This window comes from Parasteatoda tepidariorum, chromosome 4 (assembly GCF_982258835.1).
Source record: "Parasteatoda tepidariorum strain Cologne lab strain chromosome 4, Ptep-v5.0, whole genome shotgun sequence".
Classification (NCBI taxonomy): Eukaryota; Metazoa; Arthropoda; class Arachnida; order Araneae; family Theridiidae; genus Parasteatoda; species Parasteatoda tepidariorum.
Window position 1 is genome coordinate 122400888 of NC_141758.1, and position 25819 is coordinate 122426706.

Sequence of the window (25819 nt, forward strand, 5' to 3'; positions counted from 1 at the left end):
GCGTATGTGTGCTCAGCGAAAAAATACAATATATTGTTTTGTTTTTTAAATGAACAAAAAAGTATGGACATACAATTTTATTTTAACATTAACAGTTATTCTTGTGCGCTAACTTAAAGAAAGTTACCCTTTTGTTTTAAAAAGTTGAAAATATTTGCTTAAAAAGGTTTTTATATGACTTCTCAACTTTTGCACAGTTCAAAAAAATATTGCTATGTCAGGAAAATGTTCGATATGCCTTGTTTTGTTAAACAATACAACTACTAAAATGAAAAAGTGTAAAAAGACTCGAAAAACGGGTTATTTTTAGAATCATCTCAAAAATTGATCTTTTCCTCCATTTGACTTTTTTCTACTTAATTAACTTATAATAATAGTTTTAACACACGTTTTGAAGAAATTATGAATTCAAATTTCTCCTAATATTTCGTAATAAAAAAACAAGAATATTAATGATTCATTTATAATTGTTTCATTGATCCGGAGTAGTTAATTGTTTTCAAAATAATCGGCCTTACAACTATTTAACTTAGATTCTTTGGACTAGGGGCCACTTCATACATGTTTCTCGACATTGAAATTTCAAATATAAAAATTACAAGAATGCGTAAGCTTGTTTTAACTAACAAAAAAAAAAGGGACAAAATCGTTGGCAAAAGAAGTTATCTCATGAAAAGATTGTCAGAGTTAAAAAAGTATTGTAAAAACTGTAACAATTGTTACTCTTGTTTAATTAAGGGTATTATAAATCGAATTTTCTTTTAATTTTTTTAAATTATATTTTTTAAAGAACTAACGAAGGGAGTGTGTAAATAACATCAACTCTTTTTACTGCAAACTAAGTTTACTTAATATCATTTGCAAATCTTATGAAGTGCAAATTCTTGACCTGCTCCTTAAAATAAAGTTTTATTTTGATCGTAGTTGAAGGAGTACAGATATGTAGTTAAAGGAGGTATGTGACATTCGGAAATAAAAGTCGTGTGATAGGGATAGTTTTAAACAGAACGAATTAGTTCTTTTGGTTGAAATGCATTACAGCACCTTGGTTAACAAGTGTCACGAAATAAGGTTCTGAACTTAAATATGCATTTTAATATATTTTCCCATTTACATACCTCCTTGATCTCAGCACCGTTTTAATATTCTGCAAAGTATAAAATGAAATAATGTTGAATAAGAAGAGAGATTTCGAATGAAATATTTTATTTTCCTTAATACAGGGTAGGGTATCTGCTACATTTCAGATTTTCAAATTCATGTGACTTTTCATGTCTAATTCCAAGAACTTTTCATGACTTAACGAAGTTACTATTTTCACCGACAAAAACAGAATAATAAATTTAAAAAGCATTATAATAACATTTATTTATATAAAAATTTCTTTGTTAATTTATATAATTTTTTCACGCGCAAATCAATTTCGGGCAAATCCGTGGCTAAAATTATGTGCGAAACAAGCAATTCATGTTTCTTTCGCTTTTCTATTTTTTTTCTTACATAAATATTAATTTTCTAAAATTATTAATTATCAACTTCTGTAAATTATCCAGTGTAATATTACCTTGCGCACATCCATTTTCGGGCTCATCTTTGGTTACTAACACATCAAACGCACTTCAGTACTGCAAAGTACGAACTCACTTTAATACAAAATCTCTTCATTTACCTCAATTTTCGCTTTTGGTTTCATATTTTGTAATCTGGCAATCTTGCTTCGAAAATATTTTAAATCATTCTTGAAAAATTTCACGTTCATGTAAGTTCATTTGAATTCGCTACTTTCTTTATAGATTATGTTTTATTGTTTTTTCTTTATATTTAATTTTCTGTTTTAACGTGATATTTTTACTTATTGTGTTCCATTTTATTTGTTGTAACTTTTTCGTAAAAATTTTTTGAGTGCTTCTCACACTATTGTATTGATATATTTTGCTTTGGCTATATTGATACAATATTAGAAAGCACTCTTTTTTACGGATATAATCGTGTGAGCTGATGAAAATATTATATCTTTTATTTCCCGGATATTTTTAGAATTTTTTTTCCGGTTTCATGTTATTTTATTTTTATCATTATTTTTCTTTTTTTCTTCCTTTTTTTATTGTTCTGTAATTTTTCCCATGTTTTCTCTGCATTTTGAACTTATTTTATGAGTTCTACTTACTTGCAGCTTAGGCGCAATAAATAAAACAGTTTTTCTTAATTTTCTTCGTTTTATTTTGTATTTATTTAATATAGATATATATATATATCAAAATACTTTTAAAATGCCGTATAACATTTACTAAGTTTTACAATTTTATCGAAAATAAATACCGTGAATTTTATAAAATCTTGTGACTATGCATCAGAATAGCTATCTTTTTTCAGGTCCACCTTTGCTTTATCATTCTTTTTCCTTTCCTAAGAAACTCGAAGTGAGTTGCAAAAGCAATTAACCCTACAACTCTTCATAAATTTAATAAGAACTTATAAAAATTTAGTTTTAAATCAAAATTGTCATACAAATGACGCTAAAACAGCTTTAAAATAATAAATAATATCAGATAGAAAGTTCAACGTCAAAATTCTAAAATCTTGAAGAATCAAAAATAATTTATTAAATGATTTAAATTTCCTTTTCAAGGGAGATTAAAAAAAACAATAACAATCTGTTTCTTTTAACCAGAAAGCAACAAGAAATTTTTTTTTTGGTGGCTTAGCAGCGAAAAGCACTAATGTTTTCCCGTCTTGTCATTCATTCAGTTTCTTTATGGTTGTAATCAGTTATTTCCCCTTCTATGGCTAGGTAATTTGCCATATTTTTAAACTTTCGCCATATATATAAATCTTTATTGCGATCCAATTTCCGACTAATTTTTTCGAAATTTCTATTTTAAGTGTTAGGATTCCAAATATGTAAAAAACAATAAATGTTTATTCAGAGAAAGTACGTTTTTCTGTCTGATTTCGTAACTTAACTAATAGTTAGCACTAATTAATTAGCATATTTGAAGTCACCCCCCCCTGAACCATTAAGATTGACAGTTAGTTCGTGAAAATCCGATCATTAGAATGAAAGTTATTCAGGGTGATTCGTTTTTTTTTTTTTTTTTTTTGCGGACTGTACACGATTTTATAACTGTATGAGCTTAAATCTAGAAATTTCATTGTTTTGAAAATATTACTTAACGTACTTTTTTCATTGAACTAAAAATGGGAACTGTCACGCTGTCAGACTAAGCATTTTGGTATAAAATGTTTAGCACTTCAGCTCTCTTACAGTTCAGAACTAAAAAAAAAAAAAAAAATCTAAGAGACAAATACTTTATCTCAAAGCACATTTATCTCAGAACACATTTACCTCAATACACATTTGTCTTTAAATTTTATTATGTTCAGGCTAAAAGTATCATAAACGGCAATTTGCAGGTATAAAAGATTCAGAGTTTTCATTTTGTTCTTTATTTGAAGATTGTTCAGAATTCAAATTTAATAAAGGCACAGAATTTATTTGCACATTATTTTTCGTTGCTTGAAGACATGTCAGGTTCTGTAACTGATAAAGGTGTGTAAGGCTTTTAGATTTTCTTGTATAGGTTTTATTCGATTTCATGTCTTTAGATTTCCCAGAATCAAACAAAAGCACAGAAATATTATGTGGATTATTTGATATATTATTTTCTGCGGATTCATCCTCCATTGGTTTGTCGGATTCTGCATTCAATAAAGGCAAAGCAAAACTGAGACGCGAATAGGACCAATTGCACTTTTTTAACAGTTTAATGGATTCATTCATATTTAAATGTAGTTCCTGCAAAACCTAATGAATATTGAAAAGTATTAATGATACAAAAATATATATGATTGAAAATTTTTTTCAAAATTTACGAGACCAATTATACGCACTCACAAATATAATTTTCTTCCGATGAGAACAGTTTACTTTTTTCATCTATAATCATTATTATTTTGTAATTACAAATAGTATAGGGCAAAAATAAGTAATTTAAGCAAAGAGTTAATCATTTTAGAAAACTAATGACTCTTACACTTACCTATTATTTAAAAGGTGAAAAAATTTCAGACCCGATATAACTTGAATATCACTAGCAACCAAGAAAAAAATATGTGCTGTTGCAGAAGTGGCAGGCTACTGTTTTAAATAAAAAATTAAAATTTTTCTTCCTTAATTAATCACTGAGTGAAGATTAATGTTTTTGAACAATTAATTTTTGAAATAAAATTCTCTGACATCTAGTCATTGCAATTTTTCATCAAAAAATGGCCATTTTCTTTTCCTTTTTTTAAAATTTAATAATTCAAATATAATATTTTAAGAGAAAAAAATTATTGAATAGAGATACATGTATTATTAGCTAGATAGTTATTTTTTGTGTGCAAAAGCCAAAGGTTATACCTCGTTTAACATCTGGTCAAAAGTAAAAATCTGATTAAAAGTTTTGGAAGAATACAGTGTCTTTAAGATATTCAACAAGGTTTTCATGTGGATTGTCTCCAATTAAAATCGATAATTCAGGACATTCACTGTTAAAATATCGTTTTCTCTTCATTTCAGAATTGGAACACTGGTTCAAGATGTGCTTTAAGGTTCTCTACAGCTGGTGCGAATAGGTACGTTAAGTAAAAGGTGTGTTAATTTAGTATGGCCAAGACATACATGGTCTACTGCTTATTCTTACTTATCTTAATAATTACAATAATTAGTTAACCATTCCATGATATGTTATTCTCGACGGAATTTAAGTCTCCATTTAATAAAAAGAAAATTTTTTTCCTTGAATTTAAGTGGTGCCGAAATCAAATATATCCAGACTTACCGGACTCATTGAAGAACAATATTAATGTTTAGAGACGGTGGCGAATCGATAGGCTTCAATAGTATGATTATTTCCTCGAGAAATGCATCTGGCAATCCAAAAAAGTTCTGTAGTATAGGAAATGGAGAATTAAAGCTAGTTTTCAACTCTTATAACTCTGTTTTAAGTGTATTTTTTGCATAACTGAACTTTAATCTTGTCTAGTCTGTGATTTAAGATAATATCTGCGACTTTCATTAGAAAACTGTACTATTAATACAATAATTCAAAATAAGCCTACTTTGAAATTTCGCCTGGATATAACTAAGGAAAACGATGATGCAAGTAACTTGTAAGCTTTGAAAAAAAGCGGGAACACATCATGTATTTATTACTGCTTCTAATCAATTTGCGAAGTTACAAGAATACTAGAAAATTGAAAGTAAAGAAATCCACACACTAAATCTGGTTGCATTTTTAAAAAAGGTACTATTTTATTCATTTAAACTAATTATTCCCTTCATTTATTAAAGTCCTTGCTTTATATTGTTTAATATTGATATCAAATGATTAAATTTAAAATTACCATTTCTAAGTATAACATTTTGCAACTTCATAAATCTTAAAGTTTGTTTCAAATATCAGACTTATATTTTTTAGAAATATTGCATATGATAAATTATACTTTAAAATAATGTAGTTCTTTTAAAAAAAGTCTTTGAATTTTTAATCTAAACAAAAAACTATACTAAAAATTTCACACTAAACAAAAATTTTTGAAAAAATAGGCAAATAAAAAAATGCAAAGAGGATATCATTTCTCAATGCCTTAAAAAAATAACTATTTTTGAAAATTTTTCTAAAACTAGTTTGAATTAAGCTAATGTATATGATATTTTTAAAATATATTTTAAGTTCTGCAAATATCCCTAAATAAATTTAATTGTAACTTGAACATTGTTTTGTTGGACTTGAATGTAATTTACTTTAAATAAAGAAAATCCAAGGTTATTTGGAGAAACTGTTTCAGTGATTTTGTATTAAGAAAACCTCCAAACACAATTGATCATGAAAAATATGGAAAAAATTAAATAAAATAAATGAAAAAGATGAAGAAAAATCATGCATATTAAAATTAAAAATTTTATTAAAAATTATAATTTATTAGCAACAATAACAGGAAAAATATAGAACATAGTGAATCATTAAATGTTTAACAAATATAAATGCAAGAATGGAAAAAATTATTCAGTAAACTTAGAAGAAGGATTGAAAATAGTTGTAACAAAATTTTTTTTAAATTAATGCTCAGAATGTTGGAGGTTAAAACAAATTATAGTATAGGAGTGGCTCTAAAAGTTTTTATTTTTTTACTTAAATTAAAGGCTCATTTTTAAGTTGGTAAAAGACAAAGTACAAGTTTTAAAATCAAAAATGCTGTAGATATCTGGTGTAAATATACATAACTTTATAGCATAAAAGGGTAAGAGCATTTAAACATAACATACCAAAATGGTTACAACAGCTTAAGAAAGGTTTCTTAAATATTTACAATACTAAAGTTAATTATTAAAATATTAAGAATTTTCTAATTGAAAATAATATTAAAAAAAAACAGTTCAGTAAATAAATTACACAGAAAACAGAAATAAAGGATTTTAACTCGATTAAGCAAGATATAAAAAAAAAATTAAGCATTGCTACAGAAGACAGGCAATTTTTAAACTTAAAAATAAAAAGAAAGGAGAGTTAGAAAACAGAGTCATTAAATACAAAAAAAAATTGTTGCAAATGAAAGTACACAATATTCGAAACAAAAAGGATTATAAAATGTTCAATAGTTAACTATATACAAGAATTAAATACAATTCTTCCTTAAAGTATTACAAGCAATCCTCATCAGAAAGTTTGATCTGTATTATTCAATACTAGTTTATAATATTTTCATGCTTCAATACAGTTAGCTAAGATAATTAAGTACTTTAAAATACAAAACTAATTTTAATTAAATAGAAGAGAATAGTATATTTTATATGATAAAAACATGTGAAGTCAAATGTAATCTTAATAATGTTCAGAATGGTGATATTAACAATTATGTGACCGAAACAAACCTAGTTTTATTGATGCTTAAATAAGAAAATCTAAAAGCTGTAAGTACATAGAAGTCACATAATGTGATAAAAATACAAAGAGAACAAGGAAAGAAAACAAATTAAAGAAGTAGAAAAACTGCCAAAAATAATTATATTTATTTAAAAAATTCTTTTAAATTTGTTTTAATAATTTTAAAAAAATTAAAAATCAAGAAAACAAAATATATTTAAGTCTTATAAACTCCCGGTCAGCTCACATGATTATATCTGTAAATTAGAGTGCTTTTTAATATTGTATTAATATAGCAAAATATATTAAAACATATCTTGTTTTGGCTATATAAATACAATATAAAAAGCACTCTAATTTATGGACATATTCATATGTGCTGGAGGGTAGTTCATTAATTCGTTTTCTTGCTATTTAATTTTTTTAAAAAGAATTTTTAAAATATATTTAATTATTCTTGGTAGTTTTTTTTTGTCTCTCTCTCTCTCTATATATATATAAAGCATAATAAGTAAATACAAAATGGACAACAACAAAAAAAAAGAGAGAAAAACAAAGGAAATTAAGAAAATCAATAGGTTTCAATACTGTGCATAAGCTGCAAGCATATAGAACTCATAAAATAAGATCAAAATACAATACAAATCAACCAGATATAATTGTGTGCAGTGATGAAAAGATTATATATATATTTCTTCCAGATTTCTATAAATTTCTCTTAATAATTTTCTTTTTTCATTATTCTGTAATTTTTTCCATGTTTTCTCCACATTTTGAACTTATATATGTATGATATATATATTACCACAATTTGTAAAAAACTTATTTCTCCAAAAATTTAAGTCTAGTATATGAAAAAGAAAAACTAATTCTATACTGGACATATGTATATGCCCTTTTATTGCCTTATAACTTGAAATTTAGAAGAATGCTAACATCCAGAAATAGTCTCAAAGCCATTTTTCACCAGTTACAGAGAAAAAGATTGACAACATTAAATTCAAATCAAATAAAAATTAATTTAATTATTAAATTAATAAAATATTTGTAAAATCTTAATGCATTTCTTAAAATAGCTTTAATATTTAAACTGATATGGGTGAATAATAAATGTTGAATGCATAATTCAAAAGCAAAACTAGTTATTCCTCTTCAACGTTTTCATTTATTTCTACTTGAATTGAAATCAGAAGAGGTTTTTTTCTTCCTCCTTTTTTACCGTCAAAATGAAATTTTAACTTTTATTATAAACTTTCATACAAATTTCGAGTAGTCAGCTGGATAAATTACTTAAAAAATGTAATTTTTTCTACCCATAAAATTTAGCAGAAAAATTCAATATAATTTAAACAGGTTTTGCAATCGAATGACTCATATAGAAGAAAGAAATCTTATGTTTGGATAAGTTAGTTATTTGTATTAAATTTTTTAAGAAGTTTGATGAAAAAGTGTTTTTGGAAAGCACCGAATTAAAAATGGGGTAGCAAATAATAAAATATTTAAACACAGAAATTGTTGAAAAAAAGAGAAGTCTGTAGCAAGATTTTAAAATAAGGTGTTAAATCATTTTTCAATTATTTTCGATACAAAGTGTTGTTACAAATTACCATCTTCTCTCGATGCCTTCTTTCAATCCCAGCTACTATGTTGGTAACTCAAGCAGGGAATTTTCTTTTTTGTGTTTGCTTCAACCAGTAACCACTAATGGCAGGGGTCATTTCTTCTTGCATTTCTGAAAACTTTAAGAAAAATAAAATAAAACAATCAAAAAAATATTACATTTGTGTGACAATAAAAAAGTATTACATTTCATATCAGTTACGTTTCAAATACAGAGAGAAAATAGTAAAAAGAGTAGCATATTTCAATCTCAATCTGTTTACATTAAAAAATTGTTAAAATAATTTAAAATGCTTTAATAAAGCCTTAAAAAATTCTCAAATTAAGCTGTTTTTTAGACTTTTCCCAGACCATAACTTTTAATTAGGTATTTGTGATCAATGACAAGCATACACTCTGTTTTTTAATGGTGGACATTCTGATAAAGAAAAGAAAATGTTTTGATTATATCACATTATCACACCATAACACATTTTATTTATAATACAAACTAATGAGTAAAATGACACTCAAATCAATACTTATAAAAATATGGGGGAAATATTTTTGTGCTTTATCTATTATAAAGTTAATCTAACACACTGTGAGATCAACTCATATTTAATGTTACATAAAAAAAAATTTAAGATGTATAATATGCATTTAAATATAAAATCATATATGGCATTGAATTCTATTCATTTGAAGAAATTAACTGTATTCCTTTTTATTGATTTTTAAAATACCATGAAAGTTTATTTCAGTTACAGACAAAACTAAAGATAGGTTTTGAAAAAAAAAAATCATTTTGGGCTTCTTCAAAGCACGAAGGGTCTAATTTTTATATTTTTTAAGCTTCCTGTTATAACATTAATCAAAAAGGTACTTTATGTATTTTCATTTGTGAAATATTAATATCCAGTAATGTACAGCATATAAATTTATAATTGTTTTATTAGAGTACCCATCTAATTTTATTCTTTCATTGTTAGTAATTACTAACTTATGGGCAATTCTATGATACAAAGGACAACATAATTAAAAGAAAAACATTTAACAGCAACCCTCCATTAACAAATTTCTTAGCTTTTATTTATTTAAGATATGAAATTAAAAACTTTTGTAGTAATAATAATCAAAATTATAATGTCCGTACATTATCTGTCAGTAACCTGTAACGTTAGTCTCATAGCTTTTTCTCAATTTGCCACTTTCTCACTACATTTTTATAAGTCAATTCAAGTAAACTTTCAATATTTCTAATTAATTTGAACATCTTTTTTTAAATAAATTTAAAAAATAATCTCATTATTGCTCATAGAAGAAGAATTAAGTGAGGAGAGAAGGAAACATCTCAGATAATTAAAAAAAAGTATTTATCAATGAAAAGAAAGTTTAAAAAATAAGAAAATCCAGCAAAAACCTAAATCAGTCACTATAAAACTAACCTATAATGAAAAATTTTTTTTGTTGCATTTTTAAAAAAATTTTAAGCAATTTTTTACGAAATTCTGTGTGTGTGTTTTTTTAAGTATAAATATAAAACTTTAAGTAGCATACCATTTGCGCCCTCAGTAGTGCCGGGATAAGGACAATTATTCCTGTCTCTTTTTTTGCCCCCAGATGCGTTTAACCTTGGAAACAAATAATATCATGCTGATATTAAAGCACAAAATTTCATTTGTAACTAAAAAATGAAAGGAATCAGAATGAAAAATTTCTACTAAGTTATAATATCTATCTAATGGGGATTGTGTTGCTTAAATTCAAAGCAAAAGTTGTTGACTAGTTGAAAATATTTTGAAAGACCATAACCCAGTAAATTATAAGTCACACTTTTTCATCTTTTTTTATATATTAATATTAAATAACTATAAAATAATTTTAAAAATCATGTTTAAAAAATTATATAATGTATCATATTTTTTAAAATTTAATAAAATTTTAAAAATACTAAAAGTGTAAAATTTCAGGCGTATAACAATGTTTTAAAAAATAACAAAATTTTAAAATCATATGAAATACAATAAAAAACTATTTAACTATACATAATTTGAATACCATATTTTAAGTTCAGGGTTTTAAAAGTTTTTATTATCCCTCCACTCTGGTTCAGAAAGGTCTAATTTTAAAATTAAGATCTTGGGTATACAAGTAAAAACATATAAAACCTGTATTTTTAATTCCACTAAAAAAATAACAGTCAATAAATGATCGAAATAGAAAATTTTGTTTATAGTTAAAATTGATATTATGCTCTAAACAGTTTAAATTGACATATATAAAACTGCAAGAGAACTCAAAACCTTTTTCTATATGCAATTTTAATGCTATATTGTAAATGTTTTATTTCATCAAAAAATTACAGCCTTGAAGAATTTTTTTTATGTACTTTAACTTTAGACATGGAGTATAACAAGGGGCAAAAATATAGCCCTTCGGTTCCAAAATGCTCAGTTTTACTGAAGTACACAAAAGCAATAAATAAAACCAGGTATGAACAAAAATTCAAAGTGACTGTTTTTATTTTTCACTGCCAACATATTTAAAAAATAAAATATTTTATAGAAAACTTTTGCATAAAGAGTTCAGAAACTTCAAAAATAAGTATAACAGATAAAACAGAAATAAATAAATAAATAAATAAAAATAAAACAATAATAATAATAATAAAACTTACAAACTATTATAATTCAATGCAATAGAATCAAGCTGCATTTAAATTAAAAATTAATATTTGGATTTCAACTATTAAATAAACAAACACAGGAATTCACAATAACCAGACTAACAAAATTAAACATATTTTCAAAGAAAAAAAAAGTCAACTTTATTCATGTTATTTCAAAATTTTTTTAACAGTTAAAACTTTTTTGAAATTTCTATCAATAAAAACTTTAAACTTAAAATAGTTTTCATTAAGACAACAATACCTTAAAATAACACCTACAAACAAACTAAAAATGTAGATATTTACCATTCAATGAGCCTATAGTATCCCTGCTTGAATCACCTATAAAATTTACACAAGTTAGATATAATATATGGTTATTATACTTAAGGAAAATTTACAAAATGCAAATGTCACATTAAATGAATACATAAACACAATGGGACCCTTATGAATATCAGTCTCAGATATAGAATTACAACATTTGAAAATAATGTAAAAAAAAAAAAAATTTTCCACAAAAATTAAAAGTAATTATTTCACTCTTTACAAGAAAGATTTTTTAAAATTTGATTTCTAATTTAAAAGCCAAAGAGTGCCATTTATAAAAAAATGTTAAATATTAAAAAATAGTCTAGGTAGAAATTTATTATCCTTAATATTATTTTATTAATTTCACATAAAATGCATCCATAATAAATCTTGAATGACTAAAAAACAATGTAATCAACTGAGGTGCAAGAACTAGGTAAGTCCTGATTTACAAACTTTAACTAAACTAAACTAAATAAAACAATATGTTTTTTTAATCATACACTGAAAAGGGGTAGTTTAACATTTGTGCCCAGTTCCAGAACTAACCTAATATTCACAGTCAAAAATAAATAAAAAATTTCTTTGAAAAATTTGGACTTAACTTGATGTATTAGTGCCCTAATACATCAAGACAACATATTCAAAAATGTTTTTACTGAAAAACACAGCATAATAGAAAGAGATATAGATTAATGACTGTAAATTAAAATATTGGTTGATATATTCAACACATAATAAAAATGTGCACAGGTTAGATATTTATGACTTTTATATACATATTTACACACACACACAGAGTGGAACCCTAATTTTAGGTTTTCCATCGAACTAGAACTAAAAAAAGCATGAAGTGCAATAATGTAAAATCACCATAAAAATTAAAGTAAATATAACGTTTGACTGAGAAGAGAAAAAATAGAAATATATTGAGGAATTAAAACAGACATAGATTGAGGAGCTTCCGTAGTTGGACAGCTGACATGGCTGATTTATCTTTTATAGTGATTACACACTTTATTATTGTTGATGTTAAAAAATTTTGGAAATTCTCTGCAGTTTTCCAGTTTTTATGACTTTTTTAATTCCCTGTATTCGTCCGGTTTTTCCAGATGCTGCGGCAACCCTGATGAAGGTATTTTCATAAAAATTTTAGATACTAATTCATATTATATTTGAAACTGTTGTTAAAACAAGATACAATAAATAATATTTTTAGAATTACTATTCAACGAAATTGGAAGATTATTTATAAATACATATATTAAATATTATTTTCTCAGTGAGTAAGACTTGTTATGAACAGTTTAAAATCATTTTTTTTAAAATTGAGTTAAATTAACACAAATATATTATATTAATGATGTTTATCAATGCAGCAAGACTTTCTCTAAGACTATAATGAAGAATAAAAATCAAAACGCCAATTAAGTTACTGATAAAAACCTGAAAAAGCTTAGTGGCATCTTTTGACACTAACACAATCTTTTATAGTGAGGGGGCAGTCTGCAAATTGAGAAAAAATAATAGAAAGCAATCTTGCCAGCAGTATCTTAATTAAAAAACTTGCAGACAAAAATCAATATAACATTGCAAGATTGTTTCCTGGGACCAGAAAACTTATGTGTGCCTTCATATTGCATGGACTAAGCATAAATCTTCTGTTACTATCAAAATGATACATGAAAATTTCAAGAATAAGATACAAAACCGTGTTTCACTTTTTTAAATGACCTAAAACTCTCTCCAGAGGTAATTATACATTTTTGTTCTAAAAATGAATGCATTTTTAATGAAATTATACTCAATTGTTTTTTAAAATAACAAAAGTAGTCCTTTAAGATTAAGATTCGAAAGACAATATTAGACTGAAAGACTGAAATTAAGATTTGAAAGATAGTATCCGTTGAAGGAGTTTCATTGTTGAAATGGCTGCAGTATTTAATACATTATGTTTAATTTTTTTAGCCGCCCTCTCCCCAACCAAGAGACACAGCTATACCGAAGTTGCACAAATTATTTATCAACTAGCTCAGATCTCTTAATGAAGTGCCAAGTATAGCTATCACACTTTTTTGATATTCCACTTGATGAAGTTAATGACTAAATTTATGTTAATGACTATGAGGTAAATATTTGTTTAGTTTCTCTTTAGTAAACTTTAGCTCTCAATCAATGAGGCACAGAAAATGTTACTCTAGCTACTCTACTTAAATATAAGGATTTAGGATAAAATTATTTTAATTTTGCTTTAGCTGGATTTTAAATTTTAAGGAATATGGTGAATTTGTAACTAAAATGAAGAACTTTGTAGAACAGCACATGAAGTGACATTTTTTAACAACAAATTGTCCCTTTTGAGAGAATGTCCTTAAAAGAAACAATTAGAAAATATGGTTTGTTACTCTTTGCAGAAATACAAGTTGACAATTAGTGCACTGAAGTGTTTTGCTATTGTGTCAGAAATCAATTTAAATGTGGAAGGGAGAAAAAAAAATAGGTATGTGCAGTTTCTCAATTTTTACAAAAATATAAGTTGAAAATTAGTGTACAGTTTTACTATGGAGTTAGTGCAACAAAAAAATAAATAAATAAATAAATAATAATAAAAAAAAAACATTACTAATTTTTTTTTACTGAAATATAAGGTGACAATTAATTAAGTTTATTGAAATTTTTTGCTAAGCACAAAAATAGAAAGAAAGAATAATTGACAAGATGTATACAGACTACAGCATATATAAAATCTTGTTAATTCTTTACTGCAAGTTTACTTATTTGTATTCATGATGAAAATTCTGCTATTATAATTGTTATTTCGCCTTCAATAAACATTCTTATTATGATAAAAGCACTCCTGCAAAAGCCAGTATATTGGCCAAGGGATCTGGCAAGTTAAGGCTTAACAGTAGTATAATGATGTAAGTGTAACAGCTTTAAAATTGTTTCAGGTAATATGAAAGCTGTATATTCCACAAATATTTCATTTGTTTTGATAATATATTTTCATTTCTTTTCTTTATTACATAGTAATAATAATTAAAAAAAATGTTAAAACATTCCCTTAATTGACTATAGTTAATAAAGGTTAAAATGATTGCTAAAAACAGATAAGTATTCTTGATTTTTCACTTAAAAGAGCTAGGAGGGTTTGGTCTTTAACATATTCAGTATCATAAACTGTTAAAATTATTATTGAAATCAAAATGTTCTATTTCATTTTTATAATTTGCAGCATTTTGTTTTATCAACTGCACAATATTAATAAAAGTGGAATAAATCCAAATTATAACATTGGATCAGTTTCAAAACAGAATTGACAAAATCAGAAAAAAAGCTGATAAAAGCATAAATTTTCTATATTTTGTAATTAGTAATTTAACTTTTAAACTTAAGAGTTTCAAATCACCCTATTTTATTCTATGTAAAGGAATGACATAAATAATTGTTAGAATGTTTAAGGTACTTTTCAATAATTAAAATGTCTTATTAAAAGTAACTTAACAATTACAGAGCTTTCAGCAAGCAGATCTCTTGTTAGCATATAGTGTTCATATATAAAGTACATTTATGTATCAAAAGGATATTTTTTTTCTGAGAAATTTACTTTTCAACGTAAGTTTAATCTGCACAAGAAAAGTGGTAACTGAATACTTAAATACATAAAATTACTTCAATGAGCTAAATTTAGGTGAAAATAACAAACTTATATTAATAAGGATACAGTATACAGTTATATAGTTTAAAACAGTTTTTTGTATAATATACAGTTAATTAAGTTTAAAACAGTTTTTTGATGGTTCGGTTCTATCAATGGTAAAATTGTCAAAACTTGATAAGAAGTGAAACGTAAATAAATCTACTCACTGTCTGAAGCAATTTTAGAGTTAAAAGTTAACAAAGTTAAAATAAATAATGATAATTACTCAGAACGCACTTTACACCGTCTTTATCTGTAAGTTGCGAAGTATTGTCTAAACTGCTAGCAAAAACACAAGACTATCTTTTGTGAAGTTAACACAGTTGACTGAACCTAAAATATATGACAACACACTTTTAGATCATGTTAAAATTATTTAATGGAAATAATCACCTTAACACAAAAGATCATAATATTTAATGGCCTGAGTAAAACATATGTAGTCCTTAAAATTTCTTTTTTACATACATTGTATGTATATTTATTAGGTATTATTAAAAATAATAAAACAATTTTCACAGTCACAAAATCAATAAAAATGTTAATACAAGGGAGAAAAAAACAAAAAATACACACTTAATGACTATTTGCTTTATATCTAACTAGAAAATTATACAACATTTAAAGTAATAGATTTTCTATGCCATTCTGGAATAAAATGAATATAGTAATTAGTTCATTCTAACTCATGTGTATTAACACTTCGAAAAAAACTGTAAAAATATTCATAGATAAAAAAAAAAGAAGTTCTGAAACTATTTATCATTAACTAGCTGAATACCCATTTTTTTGTACAGAGTGAAATAAAGTAAACCATCACTTTATCAGTACTGAAACAGCCTAATGATTGAGTAAATATCGATTGACTAGTCATTATTTCAATTATTTTTTAAATAATGTTCTCATGAAGCTTTTTCAATGAAGCATTATGCAGCAATTTCAAGAAAAAAAATTTTAATACTACCTAAGATTTTTATTAAACCAGGCATAGAGGCATACATATGTTATTATAGTAGGTTTTAGGAATTATGGTTTCTGGTCGATCATGGCGATCAATAAATTTTGAGTGATTATACTTTTAGCTTTTCAATTATGATCAATCTCATTTTTAGTAAAAAATTATGTAAAAAAATGTTTTTCAATTGCATTAAAACGTAATTTATTTATTTAATATTTTTCTTTTTTTGCCATTCTTATACGTGTTTTTAACAATCACTAGGAGAAAAATCCCATTTATCCTTCTCTTTCCTCGAACTTGTAATTCTGAATTTTGTTACATAGTGTTAAAAAAATACAGGGTATCTGCTACATTTTAGATTTTCAAATTCATAACTTTTCATGACTAATTCCACGAATTTTTCAAGACTTACCGAGGTTACTATTTTCTCCAACAAAAATACAACAGTAAATTTAAAAAAGCATTATACCATTAATTGAAATGATAGGTATAACCAAAATTGCTATACTCTGCATCTTCATATTAATAGATTTTAAATTTAAAAAACAGAGTAAAGAAAGAGTTGAAGCAATAAAATAGCTAAAAAAAATACAGAAGCAAATAATAATTTTCTTTTTTTCTGCAGAATTATATTTTAAAGATACTTTTCTTGTTCATCAGAAAGGAAAGAAACTCCTAGTTTTTTTCTGTACTCATTTCCTATAAAAAAATTCGGCAATGACTGTCTTGCTTCAGCTAGAATTTGATATTGATAAAATAAAAAAAATAAACAATAACAAAAATTCTGAAATCACAGAAGTTTAAAAGATAATGCCCTCTAGAAGTGATGCTTTTTCTTTCATTTTTTGAAAGAACACCATAATTTTTAAAGAACATGATAAAAACATTTTATATTTTAATAAAATATGACTGTGAGTGGGGATTTTATAACAAATTCAGATGTTCAGAACACAATGATATTTGGGGGTTAAATTCCATTTTAAAAATTAGATTTTTCAGCAATCCATGTTTTTTTTACAAACAAAAATAGTTAAAATCATGACAAAATACAGAAATTTATGGTTTTCCATGATGACTCTCCAGGTACCCTGAAAATAGGAATTTGAGAAGTCGCGCTGAAATCCATAAAAATAACTGCACAATTGCGATCAAAAAACCATATAGGTTTATAATTTCCCCATTTTTATTTATGTAATTCTTCAATTTAAAATAATTTATTTTAAATTGAAATTATTAAAACAATTTAAATATATTTTTTGATTTAATATTAAAAAATCACAATATGATAAAGACAAATGAAGAAAAACAGACTCCAAAAATATAAACTAAAATAAGTACGTATCTTTACAATCAATTTACAAAAGATTGTAAAGTATGTTTTAGTACAAACAGTTTGAAGAATAAAGAATAAAATAACTATTTTATTACTACTTAATTTAACATAATAGAGCTTTAAATTTAACAATATTCTTATTGACATATTGCTGCATTATATAAATAAGAAAAAAATATACTTTAGATTAGATTAAAAAATAATATTAAAAATGTAATTTGAAAATTACAATAAGGAATATAAGCATACTGGATAAGTACAATACCGATTTATTTACGCTGGTGATGGAAAACACCTAATCCCCATTGATACTTTCTACTGTAGCAAAAGTAGTGTGTTTAACAAGTAGATAAAAATAAACTTTGGGAAGCTTAAATTCTTTCAATAATTACATTACATAAATAATTTTAAAAACTACAAGAACATGGAATGTCTATTTTATTTTAAACATTTTTTAGAGACATTGACTTAATCTTAAATTTGTTCACTTTATTTTACATCAGGTACGGCAAATTTCGTCCACAGTGATGAGAAAAACCACTTTTAAAGAAATAGATTTCTTTCATCCCAATTGGAAGAAACTTTTTCCCAATCAGAAATATTACATATTTAAAGAGTTTTTTTTCTAAACAGTTTATAACTGCAATCTAGTTTAAATAATAATATTAATTTTTGAGGTTTTAATAACCTATCATTTTATACATAGGTAAAAAACAAACAGCAGAAAAAATTCTGAACGTTTTTATGACTTTCTAATGAAATTAAGGGTAGCTAGTTTATCATTACTATTTAATTTTAAAGAATATATTAAACTCTAATTTTATATTTAAAGACTTATCAAAATAAAATAATTGAATTTTATAATTACTACTAAATCAATAAATCACATACTGAACATAGATACAATTAAAAACCCATATTGAAATCTCAATTGCAAATAGTTTATTTTTATGATTAAATAATGTTAATTATGAATACTCAAACCTAATGATGAACTTCCCGTTACTATAAAAATTTGTTTTAGTTATAATACCTATTCTTGAGCAATTGTATTAGTAATTTTTATTTTATTTCGTTTTGTCCAGTTTCTTCCTGTCCTGTAAGAATAAGTTTCTTCTGAAAAAAATGTCACCATTTAACACAGATGATTTTGTGGCAAATCATTTCTATGTAAAAATTTAAAAATTGTTGATTAATGTTTATTTGAAACTGTACAAATTCCCATAAGCAATAAATCTCACAATTATAAAGTACGTAAGAAGAAATTTTTTTTATTTATTATGTTACAATCAAACTGGAAGTATTTATACGAACAATAGAAAATTTTATTATATAACTTTCTTTAAAATTTTTATTTTCAAGAGAACAATTTTAGTTTGAAAGAATACGTTTTTTGAAAAATTATAATTCAATAATTAATTGAAATTTTAAAAAAATTAACTTTATAATTTTGTTTTATCCCAATGGTATTAATGAAAAATTTTTAATATATTCTCTTCTAGGAGCAGGGATAAAATATTATGTTAGCTTTGTTTTTTTACATTAATATTTGTTAGCTTTGTTCTTATTGTTCATGACATTTTTTTTTTAAGATTTAGATTTATTTTTTTGTGAATATAAAGCTATTACCAGTTAATGAAATTTGCCGGACAGCTTAATACTGCTGAAGTATTTAATGATTTTTATATTAATTGATTCACACTAATAGCATTCCCTTCATCCTATAAGAACTACATATATATAATTTTACTTAAAATACCACAATCAACAGACCTGAGATTAACATTAAATTCAACTTCAACAATCTATATTCAGTTTGTTTTCACTATTAATCAGTATTACTGCTATATACATACACTAAGATTATGTAAAAAAGGTCATATAATTAAAATTAAATAAGTAAATAATTGATTTAAAGAAAGGAAAGACTTTAGTCAATACCCCCCCCCCCCCGAAAAAAAAAAGTTTTAATTAGGCAAAGTGGAAAACAGACCCTGAAAATTTTTAAAAACAAAACCAGTTTTTTTTTTGGGGGGGGGGGTTAAAAACCCTGATACAAAACGCTTTTGATCTTACTTTTTTTTAAAAAAATACTATTTTTATATTATTAATTTTATTATTTGTATTACTAAAATCTATCACCTATTGTAAGATTTTATTTTTTGATAAGATTTATGTCATCCCTATTTTTCTCCCAAAGAAAATTTCATAGATATTTTAGCAGTTTCTTAAAAATCTGGTTTTTATTTCCTTAGTTTATGTTTCATTTATTTTGAAACAATGTAAGAAATAACTTGTAAAATAACTATTAACTTGCATTACAATAAACTGAATTGCAATTACATGTTTATAATAAAATGAACTGCTTTAATATTGGATGACAATGCTTTTTTAAAGAGTATCTTATATTTCTTTCGCATAGTTGGGAGAGATCTAATTCTTCAAAGGCAGAATATTTAATTGTTTTTTCTACTGGGGAAGAAACTTGTCCTATTTAGTTTTTAAGTGACATTTTTGATAATTTATATACAATTAACTTTACAAAATATGGTACAATAGGAAGCTCTTTACTAAACTTATTTTCTCATAAAATGACTTATTTAAAGAGGTCACAGAAATTTTTTTTATTCAATATACATATAGGGTTGCCACAGGCAACTAAAATACGACTACTATTTGCAACTATTTTTGATCTGAGTCAACTTTTTCACCTGAAAAAGCTAAAAAAAGCAACTATTTTCAGGAGAAGGAGACTTTTCTGTGCTCCAAGTGATGTTTTTAATTGCATAAATTGGGTTGACAACCTAGGGCCCAAGGTAACTTCTTTATTCTACTAAGTTTTTTATTTATGATGCATTAGTAACCTATGATCACTTCATTATATTTTTCTGGAAAGTTTTTTCTTAAATTATTTATTATAACATTGTTTAGCAATTACTTTAATTTTTTAACTGCACATTATGTTTTTCTAGTTGCTGATCCTGTATTTTAATGCAGAAAACCCTTCATATTTACTTCTGGAAAATACAAAACTATTTGATGATTAAATGTATTTTATTTTCAGTTATGTTTATTATGTTGCAATGAAGCAATTTAGTTAAAGTGAATTGTATTTTTTTAAAATTTATGTAATAAAAAGTGATGTATTAATTTAGTTATTTCTTTGAATGTGATTTTGATACATAATAGTAGGAGTTATTAAAATTTCTTTTAAACAGAGCATTGCATCTAAACCTAACATCTGTTGTCAGTAAAAAGAAAAAAATTATTGCAAAAAAGGAGAGAAAAATAATAAAAATAATATAAGAAAAAAATTATTTTATTTAATTTTGATAATTTATTATAAATATTTCATATATTTTTAACAATTAATTATACAAATTTCATAGGATTGTTAAAACAAAAAGTATCTTGAATAAATTACTGATAATTACATAATTACAGACACATAACTGATTTTAAGACTCCAAGTTCTTTATTTTCTTTTGAAAATAAACCTATTCTTTCTTTGGGCATATATATATAAAGCTAAATACTTTTTGAAAAAACAAATGTCAAACTGAGCAGTCTTTTGTATATCAATAAAAAATTTTCATTAATACTTAGACTAATTGAAGTGGATGAACCAAGTTCTTGTAGTCAAATTTTTTTTTATTAAAGTATTTCTTTTCAAATAAATTATAACTATATCTATAAGTACTTAACAAGATAAAAAATTCTTTCTATCTCAACAATTTACTTCGATTATTACTTATATGCCAAAATTAGGAATTTAATTAGTACTTAACAAGATTAAGATTTGATTTGTCTGCTATATATCGAAGAATAAATTAATTTAGACCAAGATTCATAAAAATTTTTTAAAATTACTCTTGGAAGAAAGTCTTTTTTCATTATTGATATAGATAAACCACATGCTTTTATAAGTTTTAAATTTGTGTTTAAACAAATATAAAACTAAATGTATATAATTTAAACATTATTTTCACCAACATATAGAAAATTGAAAAATTTTACCACTAAAAATATTTTTTAACATATGTGAAGGAAAAAAAACTTACTTTAACAAACATATCTGCATCCATAAGACCAAACTCTAAAATCTCACGTGTGAGAACACCCATAATGCAATAACATTCATCTCCACTCTCAACAGCCATGATTTTACTGCAGATTCAATATAAATAAAAATTAATATGATAAAATAAAACACGAAAAAATAAATTTCTTTGTTGGAAAACAAAAATAATTAAAACAAAGATTTCAGTATTATGTGTAAGTATCAGTACATGGATAAAGAAAAAAGGCATATTATATTAAAGTTAAACTTCTTAAATTTTATAAGCTGATTATATTTTGGACAGAAAAGGATTAAGAGTAAAAGGATTAAAGTCTGTAAAATTAAAGTAGCTGTATTAGAGCAGTGCTCCTGAAAGAAAAGAAAAAATAGCTAACCTGGTTGCAGTCGGCAGTTATTGTTGCTGGTTATTTCTAGAAAAGTAATATGAAAACATTTATTATTTTTAAATTTAAACTGTACACCACTTTTTTACCTTTTTATATTAGAAACAGTCATAGATGTTTTAACTTTAAATCTTGGTGGAACTAACCCGCACTTGGTGTAAATAAAAACAATAACTAGAGAAGGAGATTCAACGAGATTTATAAACAGTCTGATATTATTAAATATGTGAAATAAATAGAATGGATTGGATGGCCCACGTGATTCGAAGGAGTGATGACAATACAATTAGAAAGATATTACTTTTTAGATTCAATGGATCAAGAAAGCGGGGTTGATTTGGAGGAGTCTGATTTTCTTGGAATTAATTAAAAGAATCGAAGATAAATCAGAAATCGTTATGGAGAAATCTTCAGAGAAAGGCATTGGCCTACATTGAGCTGTCTGAACAACTATGATGATGATGGAACTAGCCTGCATTAGCGTTACAAGGAGAGAAATCCAAGATAACCTCCCACGGCAAGGGAATTTAACACTGATATTTTGCATAAGAATAGTGGTTTAAGTATAGATGTGGGTTGAGTAAATATCCAGTGGTTAGTTTTTTTTTAATTTTAAAAAAAGGTAATTATCCAGGTATTTACCATTGCCTCAGGTAAATAACCCAAAAACATATCTGGACTTTTACCACTTTTTGGTCTTTTTAAAGCATATAACCAGAATTTGTTTTGCTTATAATCCTGAAAATAATATATTAATTTTATCTTTATTTTCAAAAACAAACTTTTAACTATACATATCTGTTTCTAAAGAAATATTTCAAAAAAACTGTAAATATAGAGGAACATGATAAGTTGTTACAATAAAAAATTAATGTAAAAAGGTTCGCAATGAGTGATGTAATAAAATGGATATCATATTAAACTATTTAAGTTCACATTTGCAATTTTTTAAAGAAACACATAATTTTTTTCAATGCAATGGGATAAACTGGATTAAATAGAAGAAATCCTGAATGAACACAGAGAGTACGATTAAAGTTTTTGGAAACTAGGTTCTTAAAAAGGTTTTAATTTATACTGAGCTTGTAAATTTAATATTGGTTATAAAACTAAAACTACAAATTTCATACCTAAATTTGAAGAGAAATTTATCCATAAAACAATTTAATTTAAACTAAATTTGTCTGGTTTAAAAATATATAAATAAATGTAATTAGTTCAAAATCCTTTGATCTTTTGTTTAGTTTTTTCTGTATCTGTTGTTTAGGATTTTCAGAATCTGCATTGTTTGATTAAAAATAATTTTGTTTTTAAAAATTAGACATATTTGTGACATTTCAAAATTTAATCATTATCAAAATAAATATTGAAGTATGCAATTTTTTTATATTAATGAGTTATTTTTCAAGCTTAAAATACAAAACAATTTATACAAAGGAACAAAATGTAGTCTTATTTACTGTATTCTATAAGAAATATTCATTATTAATAAAGCTCCTGAATGTTGTTCTATGTCTTTAATTAAATTAACAATATTAAATTTTGATTAAATATGTCTTTAAATTAAAATATCTTGTGATTTGTATTAAAAATACATCGTGTGATTAGTAATATGAAACATTTTATAAGTTTTTAGTGATAAATTTTGTCAATACAAAAACTAATTTAAGAATAAAAAGTGAACATGTACATCAACTGCTCTTAATACAGTTTAATATATAAAATTTTAGTCATCTAATGTTTATTCACATAATAAAATTAAGAAAGATAAACTTTATAAATTCTAAATCCATCAAGTATTACTCTACACTTATACCAATCAGGAGTAAAAGATATTTAATGCCAATAAAATTTATAATAATTAATTATTATTTATTTGTAAACTTATGCTAGGTATATTTTCACTTTTTATGTCCAAATCAGACTGATGCCTATAGCATTTAATTTATGAAAAAAAAATTTTTTTTAATTGAAAACAATAAATGATGTGTATTTAATTAAAAAATATTAAATAAATACAATTTTAATAAAGCAGGGTTTGTTTTTTTGCAAACTTTTAGAAGATTTTCTATCTTATTTGTTAATTCATTAGCAATTATGCTGTAAAACTCAACAAATTTTTCAGCTACATAAGACATAATTATTATTTAGAAAGATAGCATCACTTCATAACTAATTATGGATCAATCAATAAATTATGCATCATTCATATTCAGGATAAGTATTGTATGATAAATTTATTAAAGTACATTACTTAACACTTGAATAAATTTTCGCACTTCAAAAACATATTTGTGGCAAAACTTTCCTTTAGATTTTACTTTTAAAATCACAAATTCTGAGAATTAAGATTAGAAATGTGAATTTTATGAGTATTAAACCATAACTGCTTTCAAATAAAGAAAACTAAAAACAGCACAATTTTACTAATTAACATGTTAAATTGAATGAATTTTTCTTCGTAAATAATGAATTAACTTTTGAAAATGTAAGTAAATCTTAAATATGCTTTACATAATTTTGTAAAAATCTTTAAAGAAACAGATAATCATTGAATTTGCAATAAAATTGATAAATACCCATTTATTTATAAATTTTGGGTATTTACCTTGAGTTAGAAAAACCCAGGTAATTTACATCTACAGGTTTGAATGAGCTGTGCGCAGAATTCCAGCCACTGCTGAAGTTTACAACTGGGTTACCTAATTGTGAGATAAGCACTCCACTCTCTGAGCCACCGTGACTTTTTATTAACTTTTTTAAATTTGTGTATAAGTGACATAATTTTTGGTCTTTTAACAATATTTTAGCCTTATTTGTATACAATACAAAATTAACATAACCTTTATTTGTATTATCAGATTAAGTTTTACAAATTTTTACAGAGGCAATGTAATTTTTCTTATACATTTGTCAAACGAATAAATGAAACTTAACTTGTAACAGTTTCTTATGATGCTTAAAAGCAGAGTTGTAGTATAAATATTTGGGTAAATAGCGGATCATCCAAAATTACCCTCAAAAACTTTTTAGCGACAGTAGGTGTCCCGAACAGGTAGCGATAAAGAAATATTACCTAATGTAATGCGAAAAAAAAGCCATTCATTAAAACAATTAAGATCTCCAATAATTACATATGAAATCAACATTAAGAAAATTTCTCTCTCCCCCACCCAAAAAAGAACACACCTGCATGACATCGAAACTTTCTTATTATTTGAGCTGTTCTAACGTCCCAATAAAAAATGCTTTTTGTCCATTCCACCGGATGCTATATGTGAGCTATTTGTTGAAGATTAAGCATCTACGACATTATATCCATGCCCCATATAAGTCTTCAAGATCGACGATTGCCAAGGAATCTAATGTCCCCATAATTTCATTGATTTATCAGATCCACCGGTCATCAATAGTTTCCATCAACTAAAAGTAAATAAAAGGGTTTAGCAACAAAAACAAAGTGCTTTACAATATAATTAGTTTACAAAACATACAATAAAAGCGGATTGTGCGAACAGCGCCTATTTTACAACAGAATTGATATCTTAAAATATTAGGACGTCCCATTGCTAGAGAAATATATAAATGGAAAAAAAGTTTTTAGTTTGAAAAAGTTTCTAGCTAACCAACTTTCAAACTTCCAGCAGAGAATTGATTATGATGGGTCTGCATCCCCACTGGTTGTGGTGGGGAAAAAATATAACATTAATGTATAGCTTACATAGTACTACAGTTAAAATCTCTGCAATGTGTTAAAAAGCCATAAGCTCATAATTTTGCAGCATAAAGCTAAAAAACTGTTAAGTATAAGCAAGTTCGAATTTTACTAAACTTACTTTAAGCCGTAGTTATGTAATTGAGCTCACAAGCATGC

At 25.1% G+C, this 25819-nt stretch overlaps 1 long non-coding RNA gene across 9 annotated transcripts; it reads right to left on the minus strand.

Annotated features, from left to right (window-relative positions):
• Positions 1–3430: 3430 nt before the first annotated feature.
• On the minus strand, positions 3431–25579 carry LOC147812676 (uncharacterized). Of its 9 annotated transcripts, none has more exons than XR_015433393.1 (7): positions 25135–25276; positions 21543–21648; positions 15428–15523; positions 11485–11520; positions 10068–10141; positions 8516–8647; positions 3431–3805 (listed from the first exon to the last, which is right to left on the minus strand). It is a non-coding gene; the product is annotated as an uncharacterized LOC147812676 (long non-coding RNA). The 9 variants fall into 9 exon arrangements; XR_015433392.1 differs by having other exon boundaries at positions 4041–8647; XR_015433394.1 differs by lacking the exon at positions 3431–3805 and adding an exon at positions 25440–25579 and having other exon boundaries at positions 5932–8647; positions 24554–25368.
• Positions 25580–25819: the final 240 nt, after the last annotated feature.